Source organism: Colius striatus, chromosome 1 (assembly GCF_028858725.1).
Source record: "Colius striatus isolate bColStr4 chromosome 1, bColStr4.1.hap1, whole genome shotgun sequence".
Classification (NCBI taxonomy): Eukaryota; Metazoa; Chordata; class Aves; order Coliiformes; family Coliidae; genus Colius; species Colius striatus.
Window position 1 is genome coordinate 202,050,556 of NC_084759.1, and position 12,589 is coordinate 202,063,144.

The window sequence follows — 12,589 nt, forward strand, 5'->3', positions numbered from 1 at the left end:
ATATGTGGCATATAGTATCTAAAGTGAGAAAAAAGATGATCCTACCATTCATTTTATGCATCTATCCTATAGTTGGCTGTAACTTCTGCCTTTGCCTCCGGTTTCCACTGCAACCCTTTGGGGCTCAGCTCCCTGTAAGTAAAATAGGTCTGATGACATTTTCAGAAGAAAAATATTGTAGGAATAAACACAAAAATATTTCTCAGAAAGTCAGATACAATGATACTTTGTATAATTGGATTATAAGTTTATACTCTCAATTACATGCTGACAGTGGTCAAGGATAATCCCTCCCTTACTGCTAAGAGCAAAGTTCAGAACTGTAGACTTAAAGTTCTCATCTGGCACATATCATATTTCAGTTTTATAATTCAAATTGGATCTTTATATTTATGTTACTTAAACTAGACATCATGCAAGACATCACTGATTTCAAGGAATAAAGCCTCTAAACTTCTAAGTTCATTTCTAAGTGAATCCTATTCCCACTGAAGTCAGTGACTTTTTGTTATTAATGGCACAAGAGACCATCATTAAGCCCTCACACCTTCCATTTTGCCACATAAAAGCCAAAGAGAAAATGGAAGTAAATTCTCTTCACAAGCACACTCCTTTTCACTTTGCTCACCATCCAGTAATATTGAACGTTGCCTAAAGAATGAGTAAACAACTAATTTAGGTTAACTAAGCAGGAATCTCAGACACGATCAAAGTCACGATTGTTGGTTTGGGTTTTTTTAATCCAACGTTTCTTTGTGACAACACATTATGTCAGCTCTGCTAGCTCATTTGTCTGCTGCAGTTCTACTTTATCAGCCTGGAGTAAAAAGAATTGATATGTCTGGTTAGATAAAGTAAATGGAAACTCAGGACTCATTCCAATTTGCTGTACTTTGATATATTTCACAAACCTGAGAGCACTGTATGTAACACTAGTTGCTATTTGTATATAAATATTGCACATTAGAAAATCTCTTAAAGCAATGTACATGTTTCTTTCTCCTCTTATGGCCTCCTCTGATTCTGTGCTTATTGGTTTTCTGATTGGAAGACAAATGTCATGCTTTCTCACTACATTCTTTTTCAATCCAGGATGCTAACCCAAACCAGAATTCATCTTCATTGGTGGTTTGCTAGTCTGATAAAACAGAAGGTGATATTTTCCAAGAGCCCTGGATACTAATGCAGCTGAAGCTTATAACTGCAATAAGTTATTCTGTGCTGTGTAAGATAGGTTCTTAAAGATATTTGATCATTGCCACCAGCTAAATCTATCTTTGTTGTAATTTTGTTGGCTGGACTAGAAATGTACTGAGCATGGTTCCTGAATCAGGTCTTATTTGTTTTCAGTTTTGTAAGAAGTTTTAATGTGAGGTCTCAGAAGTAAGAATAAAAAGGAATAATGGTCTGGAGCACTGGAGAAATTATGGTCATCCGTGACCTTGACTATTGTGTTTCTAGAGGGAGAGAAGGATTTGGGGCTTTTTTCTACTCTAACTGTGAGGAGATGTATTCTGCTCCTTTGAATTCTTATTAAGGTGATTTACTGTTCAGGAAGGCTGCTTTACAATTAGACACAGTTAGCTGTATCTCCCTCTCATGATCAGCTGACATGTCACAGCACATCAGTAGACATCTGCTATAAAGTAGGTGCAAATATTTGTATTTACAAATTGCTTTTTCTGCCAGCTGGTTTGAGAGGGGTAGGAGCAGGTCTCAGAGGAGGAGAAAGAATAATGGAAAAAGGGAGAGATTTTGAGTTTTATCTTACTTCTCTCAACATAGGAATGTAACATTTAGATCTTGTTCTGAGACAACACCATACTTTTGCCTATGCAGGCCAAATATAATAATATACTTTTCTTCTTTTTTTTAAGAGCAACCTTACAGACAATGATCTTAAAAGTCTTTTCCAACCTAAATGTTTCTGTGATTCTGAATCTTTGCATTTATGAGTCTATGACTGAATGACGTTCCTCAGGCGTCAGTATTCCAACTGATGATGTTTAACAGTTGGTGACAGAAAGAGTAGAATTGAGTACACTCTCAGCAAGTTTCCTAACACCAAGCTTCATAGTGTGGTTTATGTGCTGGAGGGAAGGGATATCATCCAGAAAGCATATTGTACACAAAGTCACTAAGATCATCAGAGGGCTGGAACAACTGTGCTTGAAGACAAGCTGAGAGAGTTGGAATTGTTCAGCTTAGAGTTTATAGCATCATAGGACTCCTGTTTGGAAAGGAGAAACAGGACTTACAGTCTGTCAAAGGGAGGCTGTGTAGGAAACCCAAAGTAAAGCTGGCTTCATAATAGATTTTACATGTTGATGGCCAGAATAAAATCGGGGAAAAACAATAAAGTCAAATTGATATAAGATGTTCAGTATTGAGAGTTCATTTTTTAAAACAGTAAAAAAATAACTTCAGGTAGACCCAAAATGTTATATTTAATATTAAATGAAATAGTCCTCTTTGTTTCCAGATGATTTAAATATTTTTTCTTTTACTTTTTGTATGTTAGTTTTTAAGGCAAAACACAGTTCTTTGAAATGAAATATCAGGAAATATACTTCTTTAATACTGATATAAGAAAAGTTACCATTTATTTAAATAAAGAATTAACTTAGAAAATGTGGAAGCCTATACTGTGCGTATTCAAGCTCTTTCTTTTTACTTTTATTTTCTTTTCAGCCAAAGCCATTCACAAAATTTAATCTGAATTTACATGTAGTTTCTCTTTCTCTGTAGTCCAAAAGAAAAACTTCATTTCTCACCAGATTTACCTTTTGTTGAGAAAGAGCTCAAATTCAGAAACCCTTATCCGCTGTGTAAATTAAATATCCTTTGGCAAGGAAGAAACCCCTATTTCAGCATCTAACAATGCATCCACTATTCTTGCTTGAATTGGTATTTTGCCTAAATAAGAGCATTTACTAGCATGTCTGAAATTGTCACCATGAGTCACTTGTATTTGAGGATGATAGAAGTAGCATGGAGGCAGGATATTAAAACACATTTAATATTAATAATAATATTAAGCCCATATAATTTTAGTGTCAGCCCACAGATGATGTTCAGCTCTGTGACGGGGAGTGATGGAGGAAGGATCAAGTGCACGTACAGAATATGAAGGAAAGCTCATCTTTCCAAAGTGACATGAGCTACATCAGCATATCCAAAGGTTGTAAGTGGATAAATTTGAACAAATAGCTTTAAAAATAACTCTGCTATGACAAACAAGTGTGTGCCAAGACAAACTGAAAGCATTATTTGTGTTTGCACGTATATTCACTCTGAGATAAATCTTATTTCCCAGTTAGACCCATGGAACTATTTTACACTCACTGGAACTGTATGTACACAGACAAAAGGATACCTGAAAAGAAAAATTATTTTAATTATCAGAAAGTGCAAAGTCATTGCTTCATCCCACACTGTCTTGAGTGGAAATGGGAACCACAGCTGCTCTGTTCTGTTAAGAATCTAGTCTAATTTTCATGTTCTCAAATCCTAGTACATGTCCTGGAGAGCACAGAGGTAGAGAACACAGACATGATTCTGCTACAAGTATGAGACTCATGGTAAGAAAAAGTTTTAGCTGAAATCTCAGAAGCTTAACTAAAACACCAGAACCTTAGAATATTCACCAGAAGGACCCACATGTTATGAGAGATGTCCTATTGACATTTTTAACTGAGTTGAAAAAGTTTTCTGAAGTCAGGAGAATGACTGATGTTTTCAGAAAGAAAAACTTTTAAATAAATAATCTTTAGTTTAAGTTGGATGAAATTAAAGTGCATTTAAAAACAAAACCACTGCAAGTTCTAAGATGTACACTTCGGTGATTTTTGAGGCATTTTTAGAGGTGGGAATTTTTAAAAAAAAAGCAATACATATTCATAAAATTCATTTAAAAGTTTGATTTTGTGTGAAACACATCTCCTTTGGAAAAAAAAATAAATCAAAATTTACCCAGTCCTGCAAACATCCCCATTTAAGAGACAGGAAAACTGAAATGCATAATGTACGCAAGGTACCACCATGTCAAAGTTATTTTTGGCTCCACTAGGTAGCCCAAATAACAGAATTGATACATCAGTCCTGCTATAAAGTCTACAGTGTCCACCAAATCCATATCAGATTTCTTCAGTCTGTAGAATATTAACCCAGTTTTATTTTAATAGGATACTGTTGAGTATATGCACATATTTGAACAATAATAAATATATGTTTCTGTGCATATGCACCTGGTTACTGGTGAAGTAGCAACATTATCCATGTTTTCAATTTCTGTTCCCTCCACTCTATGCCAATATCAATTAGTCTGCATTAGAGAGACAAATTGCTTGCAAGATTTTTGTATCTTTTTCAGAATCTTTTTAAAAGGACAAAGCACTAGAGATATATTTCAGGGGGGCGCTGAAACAGCCAAAAATATCCCCAAACAACTTCTTAAAGAGAGATAAAAGGAAATTAGAACTTAAAAACAGGTGACAAACTTCTGAGTCAATGGGAGTAGGGTCAGTTTGCAATTGGGCAAGAAGGCTTACATGAGAGTAAGTTTAAAACCATGCTATAATATCTTGGTCCATTTCTCACTCTCTTGTTTCCATTCTATGTTGTGTACACATGTACAAAGAGAACACAGAATATGTTCAGATTCATGCAAAGTCCAGCCCACTGTATATAGCTTTCACAACAGATGAGCTTCAAATTCATTTAGTCATTTAGCTAATTACCCAAGTTGATATCTGCCCAATCTGATTCAGTCTCCACAGCAATGAATGATGAAAACACAATAAAAGCTTGCTAATAATGAGGCTTTTTTTTCTTTCTTTTCTCATGGTCTGTATGAATTAACCTATACAGAGGCTTGGAAAATATAGATCAACATTTCCCCCTGTAACAGACATTTTAGCAGCAAAACTGTGTTTTGCAAGAGAGTTTCTGTGAGGGAATTAAGAACCTAAAGAGTACTTCCAGCACTGATACAAGTTTTCTCCCTAGCCCAAATCACTGAATGATCATTTTTATTCTCACTGATGTTTCCCAACCAGCGAGATTCTGAAAAGAGTTTGCAGCTTCTTTGTGGTTTTGAAAATAGCCTTTGAGGACACTTTTAATTTGTTTCTTTAGGCAGCTAAACTGGAAAAGAAGGCTAAAAAACAACCTGGTACTTCTTTTATGTATTCTCTTGCACCGTGAATAGGCAAAATCCATGGCATATCTTCTCAAGTTGGAAGCAGTTGTGGTGTGAGTACAGGCTTATGAGGCTCTGTGTGGCTCTTCAACAGAAGTGAAAAATACAGTAAAATCATGTATTTTCATCTCTGTCTGAATTATCTCAGCTATTGTTTCTATATAAGGAGAGACAAGTTTTAAAATGAAGTAGAAAACATACTTGGAAGAGACAAATTATTGCTCTGGTTTTAAGACCTTCAGTCTTTTTCTAAGTAGTTGGAGTGAATTAAGTGAATGATGAAAGTTACCTGCAACACTCTCAGTTTCGGTTCTCAGTCTCTCTAACAGACAATTGCTTTTAAAAATAATGTTATTAATAGATATTACAAATAGACTCTAATAGTTTTACATGCTCCAACTGTTGATTTTTCCATCTTTTTTTTCCTTAATTGAGGTCCCTGATACAGGACCTCATGTGAAGCCTCTCCTACATGCTGACAGTTTCAGTGAAACCTTGAGGATTTTCACACACTTGAAATTTGTCTCCATCACATTTGGCTGACACTTTTTAAAGTTGAAATGTCTTTGAAATGAAAACAAGATGAGGAACAGAAAGAGAGGAAGGTATATAATCACATGAGGTTAATTTCTTCAGGAACACAAGAAAAGTAAATAAGGATTAATTCTTTTTATCTGCAGGTCTCTGCACAAAGGTTATTCCTTCACTGTGTAAGAAGTCTTTACTACATGAGAAGCTTCTCAGGTTCTCCTAATGATGCCAAGGCTGTTATTGCTCTATTTCAATGGCATCTGGGTGAACCGCTCTTCCACCTGCTTGAAGATGTCTCCTAGCTCCTTCCTGTTTCTACACTTGAGGAGAACTTTCTCACAGATGAGCTGAAGCAGTTGGACTTCTCTATGGGTACTCTATCATGGAGTCACACCTTCATGTCCCTGAGCCAGCATGTTTTGTTCATCTTCACTGCTTTTTGATAATGCATTATGTTATCATAAAACTAATGCTTCTTAAGACAAATGGGAAGAATACCTAGAAAGTAGTTAGCAGTCTGAAACTCACTCAGTGATGTTAAAATGTTTGGATACAACTGTGCTAAGAGACACGAATAGTTGCTTTGTACAGCCCATACAAGTCTCTGTGCCAAAACTGTAAGTCCAGTCTCCCTAACCACTGGCAAGAACGATCGACAATTTTGGGGCCACCCAGCCTGAACCCTGACACACAGTTTAGCTCTACAACAAATATTTCTGACAGCTGTCACACACTATGTACATGTAATGACCTCGGTGTTTCGGGAGCACTTTAAGGTTTGTTGAAAAGTTATAGGTTGGAAAAATGCCCTCTCCACTCATTGTTTTGAAAAATGAAATCAGATGAGAAGATCTAACAGAATCAGATCATACCAAATTAAAATAATACAATCTATTAATCTTCCTTTGTATTCTTCCAGCCTCCTGGTAAGTAATAACCAATACTACACATGTAGGCAAATAAGGTACTTTTATTAAGTCAATAATGTATGAGAATGTAAAATTGGCATTTTAGTAATTTAATCTCATCTTGGGAAAGAGAAGGGAGAATCTTCAATCTCAAGCCAATTCACCAGCCTTGGTTAACGAGAAAAAAAAACCAAAACAACCTCTTTCTCAGAACATGTATCTTTTTGAAATGTCTGCAGATATGACAGGGGAATCAGTCAGAAAGATCTGTGTAGGTCTGGTTCAGTAGAGAGACAGTAGCAAATATGCCAGGCAGAACATCTAAGCAAATACTCTTTGTTAATCTCTTGCTTACCTTTTAGCCCTTAGTTTTGCAGGTTACATTCTGCACCACAACCTCATCATCATCACTGAGACTGGAAACAGCTCCACAGATCTACGTGTCCTCTCTCCAACAAGTACAAGAGGGAGTTAAATATCATGCTCGTAGTCTACAGATTTTTTTTTTATTATATTATTTTTCTGAGAAAGAAGGAAGGAAGGCAGATAAAGCTTGGTCTGAAAATCTGATTATAAATTTGGGGCTGGAACTCCTGTTCACTTGGTGACCAGTGAACATTTGTTTTATTTTTTAAAAAAATATTATTTATTTGATACCTGAGCTCAAATAAAGAAAAAATGTTATGATTCAACCTCAATATAATATATATTCTGTTAGCTATATAAAAATATAAATATATTACATTTATATTGTTCATAATATTAAGTGTAAATAAAAATTCTATTTTCAAATCTAATGATCCTGTTCTTTAAAATATCTGAACTTTAGCTCAATTTACCAAAGCAAGTTTATTTGCTTGAAGTTTAAAATATTTATCTTGGAAAAATAAAAAATAATTACTTAAAAGAAAAAAAGACTTTCCTCTTATATGTTCCTTAATATTGGAGACTGAAAAAGATTATTGACTTAAATACTGTCAATAAATGACATTATTCAAATCTAAGTTATAATTTTCAGATTTTCATGAAAACCAATTGCTGAGTCTTTCTCTTCTCTGACAACAACATCTGTCTCTTACAGTTTTGTGCTTTTTTTTTCCTTATTTACTCTATAGGCAGAAAATGCTTTGTTAACATGAGGCTGATGATTGTTTATATGTAGAACCCTAAATCTAAATTAACTTTCTTTCCTTGTACTTTAAATGTTTCATGATTGCCCTTAATCTAAAATCCTCTAAATAATCTCAGTAATTATCTCACAATGGCAAAGGGATGTTCTCAGTGATCCATGCTTGTTTTTTCTCCTTTATAACTCTAGATCTTTAACTTCTCTGAACAATATACTAGATTTTCCAGTAACTGAGAGGCACTACAGTGACGCAGAATAATCTTACCAATATAGATTCAACTACAAAGGTATACATTCTTTCTTAGTTCTATAAACTGAGAGTAGATTTTTTTTTCCAAGCTTGTATACACTTATTTTATGCTTTATTGCTCTGGTGGCAAATTTTAATTTATTTTTATTTCCAATGTTTTATTATGTTTGCACTCGACTGAGTTAGCGACCAGAATGGGTGATTGTTATACAGTAGTTTACTTTTAAAAGAAATAGGGCTCCTCAAGCAGCTAATACAGGAAGATGTATCACCAGCTTGAATAATTGTGACAACCATAGACGGTATCAGTGCCTGTTTGTTTGCACAATACCCTACTGCATTAAGAAAGCCATCCCAGCTGTCTTGGGCTCTGGAGTCACCCATTTCATCACTTGACACTGCAGCAGATGTTATGGATTGATAACAGACTTCACTTCATTCACTCCACATCTAAGATTACCTCTAGAAAAAAAAAATCAAATACATTATAACACTCCCAGCCATTTGTAAAAAAAAAAAAAAAATAAATAAAAAGATCAGCAATTTATTCCCTTTTACAGCATTAAATTGCTCCTTTTGGGCTTTGAAAATATATATTTAATTTAAATTTTTTTCCTTGATACGTTCACAGTGGTGAGTATGCATCTAAGTATCTTCTGAAAGCAAGAGAAAGATGAAGATAGATTTAATGATTTAATTACATTAAGACCTGGACAGCTTTTTGGATCAGATGCCTTATGCTTTCAGTGATAGTATGTTCATGCAGCATATTCAGTGTATTGGTGGCAGAGAGAAGAGACAAACCAAACTCTGGTGTTTTTGGTCTAGTAGATGAATAAAGATACTTGGTTGTGCTATATTTTCCTTCTGGTGATACTGGGCATTATGTTTTGTTTGAGATACAGTACGTGAATCTGCAATTAAACAATGTTGTGTCATGCAGATAAGTGACCAGAAAACATGTATTTGTTGCAGGGCAGGGGTTGCTCACTCACCTAAAATAAAGAAAACCTGTTATAATTCAGTGTAAGTATAGTGTACATATTATATGGCTATATATAAAAATATATCCATATAAAATATGTTTAGTTTTATTATTCTTATTATTTAGTTTTATCTTATTTTGTTAGAGTGAAGCTAGTGGAAGAACTGTATAAAATACACAGGTGGAATAAAATGTGTAGTTCTATCCTGCCATCACCTAGAACCTAAATCTTAATGTTTATGGTAGTCATGGGACTCTTCTCTTTGAAGGAGCTGGAGCAGATGGTGTCTCTTGTGGGCCTGTGCCAGACATATACCTAATATTGTGTCCTGTGAAAATTCAAGGAGTGCAAATGAAGGCACTGAGGTTTGGTTTCACTTCACTGACTCTGAGCAATTACATGAATCACGTGAAGCAGAAGCACAGTCATCTGGCATTTCTTGTGCAATTGCAGGAGAGCAGCCCTGGGCAGGCTGGATCATACCCTGGAGAAGATCACACCCCTGTCTCTGAGCAGCTGTGTGGGCTCCTAGGGCAAGCAGGGTCTAGCTTGGCTCAAGGAGTGAAGTGGCCGCAGATATGTGGGAGAGATGTAAGGTTAAGAATAGGATTTCTGTAGGTTTAAAAGGCAACTTGGTGCGTTTGACATTAACTGGACACCAAGTGCCCACCAAACTGATCTATCAACAGGACAGGTGGAGAAAATAAAAGAAGCTCATGGGTAAAGATAAGTACAGGGAGATCACTCAGCAATTACTGTTATGGCCAAAACAGGCTTGGCTTTGTGAAATAAGTTTATTTCCTATTAAACCGAGTAAGATAATGAGAAATAAGAACAAACCTAAAAATACCTTCCTCCTCATCCCTCCCTTCTTTCTAGGCTCAACTTCACATTCAGTACTTCTACATCCTCCCCCTGAGGAGCACAGGGGGATGGAGAATGAAGGCTGTGGTCAATTCATAATGCTTCATCTCTGCTGCGTGTTCTTCCTGATGATCTTCCACTTACAGTCTCCAAACCTCCCCAAAGGGGATCCTCTGCACAGACTGCAGTTCTTCACTGCTATTCCAGCACAGGTTTTTTCTACATGTTATTGTAACAGTGTGTGTCCCCCACGGGGTCACAGACCCTGACAAAAAATCCAGCCTCTGATGGGCTCCTCTCCACAGACTGCAGCTCCCAGCAAGAATATGCTGGAATGTGTGCTCTTCATGGGCTGTAGTTTCTTTCAGAGCACATCCACCTGCTCTGGCGTAGTGATCTCCACAGGCTGCAATGGGGAAACACGCTCCACTGTTTTCCTCAATGGGCAGAAGGACAACCTGCAATACCATGGTCTTCACCATGGGCTGCAGGGCAATCTCTGCTCCAGTACCTGGAGTGCCTCTGTTCCTCACTTTTTCCCTTTGATGTCTACAAGGTTGTGTCACTCACATTTCTCACTTCTCTCCCAGCTAATGTTCCACAGGGTAATTCTTAAATACACTGTCACAGAGGTACCATCACTGGCACCAACTGGCACAGCTTTGGTCAGCAGTGAGTCTGAACTGACTTTTTCCAAGATGGGGACAGCTTCTGATGTCATATCACAGAAGCCAATGCTGCAGCCTCCTCTGCTGTTAACATTTTGCCACGTAAACCAAATATACACACTTAAACTGCTAAAGCCGAAATGACACATTATCACTCTGACACCTTTCAACTTCTCCCTGCTAGCATTAAAATAGGTGTTGCTAGATACAGCAGAAATTGATGTTGAGTCCTCAAGAAAAGGCTGATTTCTGGATACAGGCTCTGAACATCTGCAATTCTCTGTTTCACATAACTGCAAAAATACATGTTCTCGTCTGATAAAAGACTTGGCAGAGAAAAGCACGTAGATTTCTCTCCCATCTCGTATATAATGAAATATTAATACGAAGTCTCAATGAAGCTTCTCAACTGAGGAAAATACAGAAAATTTTCATTATATTAAGTCAAAGCCTCCAATTCATTTTGTCTACAGTAGAAAGATACGCAACAGTAACTTACTGTAGGCAACATTTCATAAGTTAATATCTAGATCACTATTCCTGTGTATGTTTCCTGGAACGAATGTTAGATATGTGGGGATTTTCTATGAAATACATATTCAATTAACTTATGAACTTTCTATTGTTACTGCTTTTTTTCTGCCTATTGCACTCTTCTAAGAAGGTACCTGCTGAAGTCAAACTACTGAGTTCAATAGAATTATCCTCACTTCCTCCAGTACTGTGGAAATTTGAATTTATTTGTATCTTTATCTGCTTCTTTACTAGTTGTAAGGTATGAGATTATCCAAAGTTCTTCCTATACATATTAAACCCTTATATTCTATGGTGAACACTCAACTTCACTGTCCTAAGTTGTCCATCTGGGTATTAGTGCCCTAATCATTAAAAGACATTCATCTCCCAGACTACTCTTTTGCATTGCTCATAGTGTTTACTGCTAAATCAACCACACAGACCTTAAAAAAGGAAGTCTGACAGCAGCAGCACCCCCTTACTCCAATATCCTTTTTTTCTGAATGATTATATCTCACTTCTGGTCTATACCAACAAATAGGGGAAGTAGTGAGTGAGGAGGCAAACTCCTCAGTCTGACTCTTGCAATGTCCTTGCTTGATCATACTCATGGGTTTGCAAATGGTTGGAGAAAGGTCATCTCTGCCCTTCAACACAAGAATATATAAAGATCTGTGATCAGAAAACAAATCTGAGCTCCTAACCACTTCCTACACAAGTCCTGTTTTTCTAGGCATGCAGTTAACAGAACTGAAACACGGTGATTCCTTTCCCTGTATAAAGTCTGACCCCTAAATACTGTATTAAAACTCAGTCATCTAAATAAAGAACAGAACTAACTCAACTAGCAGATCGTCAAGTGTAAATCAATAGAGCTATTCCAAGTTTGCTCCTCATCGAGTTGCTGGCACTCAAATGGGACGATGCTAGATAAAAAAGAGTCTTTTTGAGGATTTATCTCCACTCCTCACTACTCACAGGGGTAGAAGAAAGAAACAATTTTGGCAGCTTTTTTACACACTTCATTTCAATCAAATCTTGCAATATTCATCATTTTTCTTACCCATTACTGATATCCTATACAAATGTATCCCTTCTCTTCCCACATTCCATGCATGTCTCAGGTTATAACATATTTTTTCCAGTCTTTTCCTCTCTCTCTAGTCCATCTACAGATTATTTGGACTGAGGCTGTCCAAGGAAACAGTTGCAGGTAAAGTCAGGACCACAGGGAACACGTCAATATTTCTTATTTCTCTTCAAATAAACTTTGACTTCTTTGTTCTTGTTTGGTAAACAGTCTGCAAATTATGTACATGAAGAAAATATGAATGGATATGTGTCCATTTCAGGAAATTTAAATTGCTATCATATACATTTTTAGGATTGGGATATTAGCATGCAGAACACATGTAGATTACCCAAAGTCTGGCCCTCAAGTCAGTAGCTCTTTTGAGGACATAACTCTTATTGTTTGTCCTCTTTTCTTTCTCATGACAGTTGAAGTAGAGGCCAACAACTCAAGAAATATGATATT